Genomic DNA, 11,182 nt, shown 5'->3' on the forward strand with positions numbered 1-11,182 from the left:
AAAGGTTAAAACAGCACTGTAGTAAATATTTTACTCTAGTTGTAAAATTACAGAGGACACAATGAACGTGGCTTTTCGTAAAAAGTTTTAATATTTCCAAGTTAGCTGCTACATGGCAGTAGCACAAAGACTGATCAACTGCAGATTTCATCAGTACTATCTACTAAGCATTATCTGCTTCTTTGAGAAAAAAGAAGCATTAGAATGTAAGATTCCTCCCTCTTCTGGTATGGCAAACATTTCCTTGTATATACCATGTAGCTACTCAACAGCAAATTTTTTGTTAATAAGCAGTAAATTTCTTTTTCCATAACAATAACATGGAGTTGCTATAGTAGATTCCATTACAGAAGGAATGAGTATGATCCTTGTTTTCTCCTTCTCACAAATTACTTATTAAGCAATCTTTTTTCTTGACCACAGTTTATAATTTGTCAAAAGAACAATGCTGACAGACAGTGACTATTCCACCAGTTGCTTTGATTGGTATCAGATAGGAAAAAAAATATGGTAATGAATTTCTAGGGAAAAGCAGCACCCTTGTCCTTTCTCAGTCCTAGAACTGATGCTTGCCACTGTCGACTGGAAAATAATGTACAGTGTAAGACCAGTGAGTTTCAGTTTTATTCAGGGACCTTACTGAGGACTATAGCCCGGGCTATAGCCCAGAGCTTTTCAGATAGCTCTGAGGAACTGCTCTGAAGAGGTAGGGATTGGGGGAGCCAGTATATATATGATTTTTTTGGCTGGGAAATACACGTAGTCAAGCATATATATTGGTAAAAGATTACTGCTAATCACATATACAGAAAAAACCCAAATATCTCAAGATGATTATTTTTGTGCTTATCTATATATGGGAAGATGCAAGAATCTGGGGTCATTGAAATTCTTCCTTACATATGCATCTTAACTACTTAGGGGCCCATATATTCAAAAAACAAAACGCTTCATCCTGAATTCCTTTCAGGGTGTAACATCCTTTGTTTACACAACTTATCATAAAACTGCTGATGTGGCAAATAAGACAAATGCCAGAATCCTTGGAAGTATCAAATGAATTAAAAGTCACCACTGTCTTCAGTAAGTAAATTTTTGAAAGGAGATCCTAAAGAATGAGATGTAGGGGATGGCATCTACCTTAACATCTGTTCCCTACAGAGACTGGAAGGCAGGTGGAGAGAACTACATAAAGATTAGACAAAATCCAACAAACATAACGTGTTGTATTAGGGAAAGGTATAAATAACTACAGAATTTACCAAAAGGCCTGCACAGCCCTGGTTAATAATGTGGATTTTATTCAGAATCAAAGTCAACTATTATCTCCATCTAAAGACATCTTTGATTACTTTCTTGAACTCAATAGCTTCCTCCACAACACTTCTGCCACCAGGGCCCCACTCTCACTTTTCTCCCTCCTATGTATGTGGCCCTCTGCTATGCTCTTGTCACTCTTCTTAGGCTTCCTGTGTGCTCCTCCAAGCATTAGACCAACCACTCCCTGGATGTTTTCAGTCTGATGACTCTGGCACTACAATATGTTCAAAACTAAACTTACCATATTTCTCCAGTAATGCTTAGCTCATTACTTTGTACCTCCTTGTCTTATCTAGACTTTGGCAGTGGTCTCCAAATTTGCCTTCCTGCCCTTGGTCTTGCTTTATCCAATCCATTTACCACTCAGCCCCCAGAGAGACCTCATAAAAATATAAATTATTCAATAGCTTTCCTTTTTTGCCTGGGATAAAGTCCAAAGTCAATAGCTTTCCTGCCTTTGGTGTTGCATCCAAAAAGTGATCACCAAATCCAAAGTCATCAAGATTTTCTCCTATGTTATTTTCCAGGAGTTTTATAGTTTTGTGTTTTATATTTAGGTCTGTAATCCATTTTGAGTTAATTTTTCTGATAGGTATAAGGTCTAGATTCATTTCTTTCCATGTGATGTCCAATTGTTCCAGCACCATTTGTTGAAAAGACTATCTTTTCTCCATTGCATTGCCTTTGCTCCTTTGTCAAAGATCAGATCAATATAATTGACTATATGTAGCTCTATTCCTGGGCTTTTGTAAGGGAAACTATTTTTCTCCTCTACTCACAGAATACTTCACTTCTAGGCACTTCCAAGTCATCAGATGTTGGGTTTTTTCAGTCTCCATACAGGATTTCATATCCGATTCTTCACCATGCCTGCTGTAATCTGTTGGCAGTGATGTAACAAAATACCACAGACTGGGTGGCTTATAAACAACAGAAATTTATTGCTCACAGTTCTGGAGGCTGGAAGTCTGAAATCAGGGTGCCAGCACAGTCAAGTGAGGACCCTATTCCTGGTCGAAGACTTCTAATTGTATCCTCACATAGCAGATGGGAAAATAGAGCTCTCTTGGGCCTCTTCTATAAGGGCACTAATACCATTCATGAGGGCTCCATCCTTGGGACCTAACCAAAAGGCCCCAGCTACTAATACCATCACATGGAGCTTTAGGATTTTAACATATGAATTTTAGGGAGACACAAACATTCAAACCATAGTAATGCCCAATCCCCAATTCTTTTCTATCTATTGTGCAGAATGTACTGTTTTGGTTTTTAAATTTCCTAATCCAATTGTAATAGTCCTTCCATCTGTCATTAAAATAACACAATCATTTAGCCTTCCTTTAAGGTGATGTCTACATCATGCCAGCTTTGGTATGGTCATCGTTCTCATGATCATTATCTGAACTCTTAGCAAATACTGTCACACATTCATAGTGTCAAAATTAAACTAGCACTATCTCAACACAAAGCACAATTGTCAATCTACAGGCCAAGTCAAAGACAGCTGCTAACACTGACACTCCAAATACATTTAGGTTGTACACTTCAGGTGCATCACTTAGAGTAACGCACAAATAGATAATCAATTATTGTGACTACAAATCATGATTGCCAACAACAGCAGCAAGGAACAACAACAAAAAAAAACAACAGCAACTCTGGAAGACATAATCTATGCTGTATCCACTCGATACTAAAAATAGTGTCACTTTCAGCTATTTGGGCATCTACCACATGGACTTATACTTTCTCCCCCAACCTTCAGCATTCATTGCCTAAAACTGGGATTTTTTGTGTACCAGCTTCCAGGAATGCAGGACTTTCAGTGCTAACTCAACAGTCCTGGGCAAATCAGAACTGTTGGTCACTCTCCTCAGTTCAGTGTAGTTAGGAAGTTTTAAAACCAAACCCTCCCATCCACAGCAACTTCAATTGTTTAGCCACTGTTTACATAAACCATATCTAAACCCCAGTGATAGGGTTGTTGTGATGAGGGAAGATCTAGGAAAGGTAAACTCCTCTTTTAGAGTGCCCAGTTTCTCTTTCATAACAAAAGAACACCTCAACTCCTCCAAATTAAATATAGTCACTCATGGCCTTTCCCAACCAAAAGCAAAAGCATCTCCATGTATTGTATATTGGTCTGATATGATTTCAAATCCACTTTTTTATGACTTAAGTTGTTTTAATCCACTTGTTTATGACAAAGACAAACAAAAAGGAAGTTGTTTTTAGATGTAAAGTTGTTTCCACATAAGAATGAAATAAGCTGTGTCAGGATGTCATCATCTCATCGGTGGGGTTAATAAGCACTCAGAGCTCAGCTGCTGAGAGGATGAGCTGGGGGGTTATCAGTAAAAACACATGAAGAAGCAACTAGGATGAGGGGACATTTAGACTATAAATACCCAGAATGTGTAGGGACAATCCGAGAGTTTCGGTTTGGGCAAAGCTAACCTTTGCTGATCTAGCTGTCTGAAGACTGTTGACAAAAAATTAGTTGAGTCAATCAAAAAAAATTGAGTTTTGGGCTTCCCTGGTGGCACAGTCGTTGAGAGTCCGCCTGCCGATGCAGGGGACACGGGTTCGTGCCCTGGTCCGGGAAGATCCCACATGCCGCGGAGCGGCTGGGCTCGTGAGCCATGGCCGCTGAGCCTGCGCGTCCGGAGCCTGTGCTCCGCAACGGAAGAGGCTACAACAGTGAGAGGCCCGCGTACCGCAAAACAAATAAATAAATAAATAGAGTTTTATTTGAACCAACTTGAGAATTATAACCTGGGAGACACTCTTTCAGAAAGCTCTAAGGACTGACTGTTCCCCCTGTTAGAAGTCAAACACAGTTAAATACTTTCAGAAACAAAGAGTTATATATCAGAGAAAATATATTGATAGTTTACATAGCCTAGATCTGCACATACAAGGTGATTAGTGGGTGATCGTGACCCCTTACAGGAAAAGGAAAGGAATATTTTCTCCTAAGGAGTTATCTTGCTGGCACTGGGAGAAAATTGCTCTTTTTGGTCCAGCAGGCATTCTTTTGTCTTCTAAGGAGATCTGGTTAATGTATGGTGCAGATGTACGATGCACACTAAAGGGAGGGGCTAGTGGCAGAAAGGGGCAGGGAGAGAATTTTATGTTTGAATTTTTTTTCTTGTCCTGCCTTAAAATAATTTTATTTCATCAAGACCTTGGGACATTGGCTCCTGCAGTGGTAAAGGAGACTCTTACTGGTGGTGGCAGAAAGCCTGCAGCGCCCCACCAGGATCTTCTAGCAGCTTATACCTGCGCCCTCGTTCCCTAGCAACCTGCTATAGCAACAGGGAACTTTTCACTTTCGGTTTGCTAGCAGCTGGACCTCAGCTCCTGATTGGTTAAGCCCACTCTCCCGAGAACCAACCTCAGAGAAAAGGTACACCTCAGGCGAAATGGGACTTTGTCATCTCCCCTCGCCTGCAACAATAGTGTAATTAATCTATCATATCTTTGTAGTGTTATTTCTTTATTGCCTTATTAAGAGACGTTATCATGTATGCTGTTGGCTTGTGAAATTATAATTCTTGTTGTGAACTTGTGTTAATCAAACTATTGGTAAAGACAGTATCAGTCTCTAAGCTTAATTTGCTGTCCCCAAAACAAAACAGCATGATCTAAATTCATTCATTACAACTAAACAACATTGCCCCAGCCCTGGCTTTGCTGTTGGAGGCCACACCCAGGTGATGGAGGCCCACACTTCCAGTTCACACAGAGTCATAAAGCTTCTCTAAAGCACATCCTTGGAGGCAGAGTCAAGACGGAGGTGTGAGAAGACATGGAGTTAGAGTCCCCCCACAACTAGGGCACCTGCCGGCCTCTGGTGGGGGACTCTGATGCCCAAGGAGACAGGAGGAACCCCAAAGTGAACTGGTAAGACGTAGGGGGACTGAGGGGGAAGAGAAGTGGAGACCAGACAGGATCCACGCCCCTAAGGCAGGGGAGATCAGGAGATGCAGGTTGGGAGGGGCCCTCCGGGAGGAGTAGGAAAAGAGCAGAGGGTGATTGCCACACCCACTCAGGCTCAGGGAACCTGCTGAGCTCCCAGGCCAGTCCCCTGCCCTCCAAGGCCCCCTCCAGGCACGTGGGTCCTTGAGGGCATAGGAAGGAGTCCCCGGGAGATCAGGAGAGGCAGGCGGGAGGGGCCCTCCCAGACCTGAGGAGCAGGAGAGGAGAGGAAGGCGTTTGCCCCGCCCACTCGAGCCCAGGAAGCCTGCTGGACTCCCAGGTGAGGTCCCCTGTCCTCTGAGACCAGGGGTGGGGGGCACGCCTGGGCCCCTTCTGTTCCTTGAGCTAAAGCCCCACCCTCCACAGCCCCTAGTGCCTTTCCAGCCCTGTGGGTCCTAAGCATAGGCCCTGCTCACCACCCAAACCTCGCCCTTGCTTAGGCCCCACCCTCCACAGCCAAGGCCTCCCCCCCCCCCGCTTTGTTTTTTTTTCTTTACCCTCCTCCTCTTTTTTACTATTGTGGTACTGATGTACCTTCCAGTTGTTGATTCATCTATATTTTTATTTTTATATTCTTCCTAACATATCTGTTACTTTCCTAATCTAATTTTATTTTTTACTTTGTTATTCTCTCTTCTCTCTCTTTTTTTTTTTTTTTTTTGCTGCCCCAGGCGGCTTGCGGGATCATGGTTCACGAGTCTGGGGTGAGGCCGAAGCTCCTGCAGTGAGAGCTCCAAGTCTGAACCACTGGACTAACAGAGAACCTCAGATCCCAGGGAATATTCATCAGAGTGAGGTCTCACAGAGTTCCTCATCTCAGCACCAAGATCCAGCTCTACCCAAATGCCTACAAAACCCAGTGTTGGAAGCCTCAGGACAAACACCCAGTAAGACAGGAACACAATCACACTCATTAAAAAAAAAAAAAAAAAAGAGATGGCCAAAAAATATGTCACAGCTGAAGGAGCAAGGTGAAAACGTACAAGACCAAATAAATGAAGAGGAAACAGGCAATCTACCTGAAAAAGAATTCAGAGTAAGGATAGTAAAGGTGATCCAGAATCTCGGAAATAAAATGGAGGCACAGATTGAGAAAATACAAGAAATGTTTAATAAAGATCTAGAAGAACTAAAGAACAAACAGAGATGAACAATACAATAATTGAAATGAAAACTACACTAGAAGGAATCAATAACAGAATAACTGAGGCAGAAGAATGAATAAGTGAGCTGGAAGACAAAATGGTGGAAATAACTGCCAAGGAGCACAATAAAGAAAAAAAGAATGAAAAGAATTGAAGACAATCTCATAGGCCTCTGGGACAACACTAGAAGCAGAAACATTTGAATTATAGGGGTCCCAGAAGAAGAAGAGAAAAAGAAAGGGTCTGAGAAAATATTTGAAGATGTTATAGTCCAAAACTTCCCTAACATGGGAAAGGAAAGTCACCCAAGTCCAGGAAGCGCAGAGAGTCCCATACAGGATAAACCCTAGGAAAAACACACCAAGACACATATTAATCAAACTAACAAAAATTAAATTCAAAGAAAAAATATTAAAAGCAGCAAGGGAAAAACAAAAAATAACATACAAAGGAATCCCCCTAAGGTTATCAGCTGATTTTTCAGCAGAAACTCTGCAGGTCAGAAGGGAGTGGCAGACTATACTTAAAGTGATGAAAGAGAAAAACCTACAACCAAGATTACTCTACCCAGCAAGGATCTCATTCAGATTTGATGGAAAAGTCAAAAGCTTTTCAGACAAACTAAAGCTAAGAGAATTCAGCACCACCAAACCAGCTTTACAACAAATGCTAAAGAAACTTCTCTAGGCAGGAAACACAAGAGAAGAAAAACACCCACAAAAACAAACCCAAAACAATTAAGAAAATGGTAATAGAAACATACATATCGATAATAACCTTGAATGTAAATGGATTAAATGCCCCAACCAAAAGACCCAGACTGGCTGAATGGGTACAAAAACAAGACCCATATATATGCTATCTACAAGAGACCCACTTCAGACCTAGGGACACATACAGACTGAAAGTGAAGAGATGGAAAAAGATGTTCCATACAAACGGAAATCAAAAGAAAGCTGCAGTAGCAATACTCATATCAGATAAAATAGACTTTAAAATAAAGACCGTTACAAGAGGTAAGCAGGGACACTACATAATGATCAAAAGATCAATCCAAGAAGAAGATATAAGAATTATAAATATCTATGCACTCAACATAGGAGCACCTCAATACATAAGGCAAATGTTAACAACCATGAAAGGAGAAATCAACAGTAACACAATAATAGTAGGGGATTTTAACACCCCACTTATACCAATGGATAGATCATCCAAACAGAAAATAAATAAGGAAACACAAGCTTTAAATGACATGATAGACCAGATAGATCTAATTGCTACTTATAGAACATTCCACCCAAAAGTGGCAGAATACACTTTCTTCTCAAGTGCACATGGAACATTCTCCAGGATAGATCACATCTTGGGTCACAAATCAAGCCTCGGAAAATTTAAGAAAACTGAAATCATATCAAGTATCTTTTCTGACCACAACACTTTGAGATTGGAAAGAAATTACAGGAAAAAAACTGTAAAAAAAAAAATTCATGGAGGCTAAACAGTGCACTACTAAATAACCAAGAGCTCACTGAAGAAATCAAAGAAGAAATCAAAAACACATAGAAACAAATGACAACAAAAACACGATGATCCAAAACCTATGGGATGCAGCAAAAGCAGTTCTAAGAGGGAAGTTTATAGCAATACAATCTCACCTCAAGAAACAAGAAAAATCTCAAATAAACAATCTAACCCAACACTTAAAACAGTTAGAGAAAGAAGAACAAAGAAAACCCAAAGTCAGTAAAAAGACAGAAATCATAAAGATCAGGGCAGAAATAAATGAAATAGAAATGAAGAAAACAATAACAAAGGTCAATAAAACTAAAAGCTGGTTCTTTGAGAAGATAAACAAAATTGATAAACCCTTAGCCAGACTCATCAAGAAAAAATGGGAGAGAATGCAAATCAATAAAATTAGAAATGAAAAAAGAGAAATCATAACTGACACTGCAGAAATACAAAGGATTATAAGAGACTATTGCAAACAACTATATGCCAATATAATGGACAACCATGAAGAAGTGGACAAATTCTTGGAAAGGTACAATTTTTCAAGACTGAACCAGGAAGAATTAGAAAATATAAACAGATCTATCACAAGTAATGAAATTGAAACTCTAATTGAAAGTCTTCCCACAGGGCTTCCCTGGTGGCGCAGTGGTTGAGAGTCCGCCTGCCAATGCAGGGGACACGGGTTCGTGCCCCGGTCCGGGAAGATCCCACATGCTGCGGAGCGGCTTCACCGTGAACCATGGTCACTGAGCATGCGTGTCCGGAGCCTGTGCTCCGCAACGGGGAAGGCCACAGCAGTGAGAGGCCCGCGTACCACAAAAAAAAAAAAAAAAAAGTCTTCCCACAAACAAAAGTCCAGGACCAGATGGCTTCACAGGCAAATTCTATCAGACATTTAGAGAAGAGCTAACACCCATCCTTCTCAAACTCTTCCAAAAAATTGCAGAGGGAGAAACACTCCCAAATTCAGTCTATAAAGCCACTATCACCCTGATACCAAAACCAGAAAAAGACGTCACAAAAAAGAAAATTATAGACCAATATCATTGATGAACATAGATGTAAAAATCCTGAACAAAATACTAGCAAACAGAATCCAACAGCACATTAAAAGGATCATACACCATGATCAAGTGGGGTTTATCCCAGGGATGCAATGATTCTTCAATATATGCAAATCAATCAATGTGATACGCCACATTAACAAATTAAGGAATAAAAACCATATGATCATCTCAATAGATGCAGAAAAAGTTTTTGACAACATTCAACACCCATTTACTCTAAAAACTCTCCAGAAAATGCGCATAGAGGGAAGTTACCGCAACATAATAAAGGCTATATATGACAAACCTACAGCAAGCATCATACTCAATGGTGAAAAACTGAAAGCATTTCCACTAAGATCAGGAACAAGACAAGGATATCCACTCGGCCACTCTTATTCAACATAGTTTTAGAAGTCCTAGCCACAGCAATTGGAGAAGAAAAAGAAATAAAAGAAATACAAATTGGAAAAGAAGAAGTAAAACTGTCACTGTTTGCTGATGACCTAATACTATACATAGAAAATGTATATGCCACCAGAAAACTACTCAAGCTAATCAATGAATTTGGTAAGGTTGCAGGATACAAAATTAATACACAGAAATCTCTTGCATTCCTATACACTAATGATGAAAAATCAGAAAGAGAAATTAAGGAAACACTCTCATTTACCATTGCAACAAAAAGAATAAAACCCCTAGGAATAAACCTACCTAGGGAGACAAAAGACCTGTATGCAGAAAACTATAAGACACTGATGAAAGAAATTAAAGATGATACCAACAGATGGAGAGATATACCATGTTCTTGGATTGGAAAAATCAATATTGTGAAAATGACTATACTACCCAAAGCAATCTACAGATTCAATGCAATCCCTATCAAATTACCAATGGCATTTTTTACGGAACTAGAACAAAATATCTTAAAATTAGTATGGAGACACAAAAGACTCCGAATAGCCAAAGCAGTCTGGAGGGGGAAAAAATGGAGCTGGAGGAATCAGACTCCCTGACTTCAGACTATACTATAAAGCTACAGTAATCAAGACAACATGGTACCAGCACAAAAACAGAAACATAAATTAATGGAACAAGATAGAAAGCCCAGAGATAAGCCTACATACCTATGGTCAACTAATCTATGTCAAAGAAGGCAAGGATATACAATGGAGAAAAGACAGTGTCTTCAATAAGTGGTGCTGGAAAAACTGGACAGCTACATGTAAAAGAATGAAATTAGAACATTCCCTAATACCATACAAAAAAATAAACTCAAAATGGATTAGAGACCCAAATGTAAGACCGGACACTATAAAACTCTTAGAGGAAAACATAGGAAAAACACTCTTTGACATAAATCACAGCAAGATCTTTTTTGATCCACCTCCTAGAATAATGGAAATAAAAACAAAAATAAAGAAATGGGACTGAATTAAACTTCAAAACTTTTGCACAGCAAAGGAAACCATAAACAAGATGAAAAGACGACCCTCAGAATGGGAGAAAATATTTGCAAACGAATCAACGGACAAAGGATTAATCTCCAAAATATATAAACAGCTCATGCAGCTCAATAGTAAAAAAACAAACAACCCAATCCAAAAAATGGGCAGAATACCTAAATAGAAATTTCTCCAAAGAAGACATACAGATGGCCAAGAAGCACATGAAAAGCTGCTCAACATCACTAATTATTAGAGAAATGCAAATCAAAACTACAATGAGGTATCACCTCATGTCAGTTAGAATGGGCATCATCAAAAAACCTCCAAACAAGAAATGCTGGAGAGGGTGTGGAGAAAAGGAACCCTCTTGCACTGTTGGTGGGAATGTAAATTGATACAGCCACTATGGAGAACAGTATGGAGGTTACTTAAAAAACTAAAAAGAGAACTACCATATGACCCAGCAATCCCACTACTGGGCATATACCCAGAAAAAATCATAATTCAAAAAGACACATGCACCCCAATGTTCATTGCCGCACTATTTACAATAGCCAGGTCAGGGAAGCAACCTAAATGCCCATCGACAGACGAATGGATAAAGAAGATGTGGTACATATATACAATAGAATATTAGTCAGCCATAAAAAGGAACGAAATTGGGTGATTTGTTGAGACGTGGATGGATCTAGAGACTGTCATACAGAGTGAAGTAAGTCAGAAA

The sequence above is a fragment of the Orcinus orca genome, chromosome 5 (assembly GCF_937001465.1).
Source record: "Orcinus orca chromosome 5, mOrcOrc1.1, whole genome shotgun sequence".
NCBI lineage: Eukaryota > Metazoa > Chordata > Mammalia > Artiodactyla > Delphinidae > Orcinus > Orcinus orca.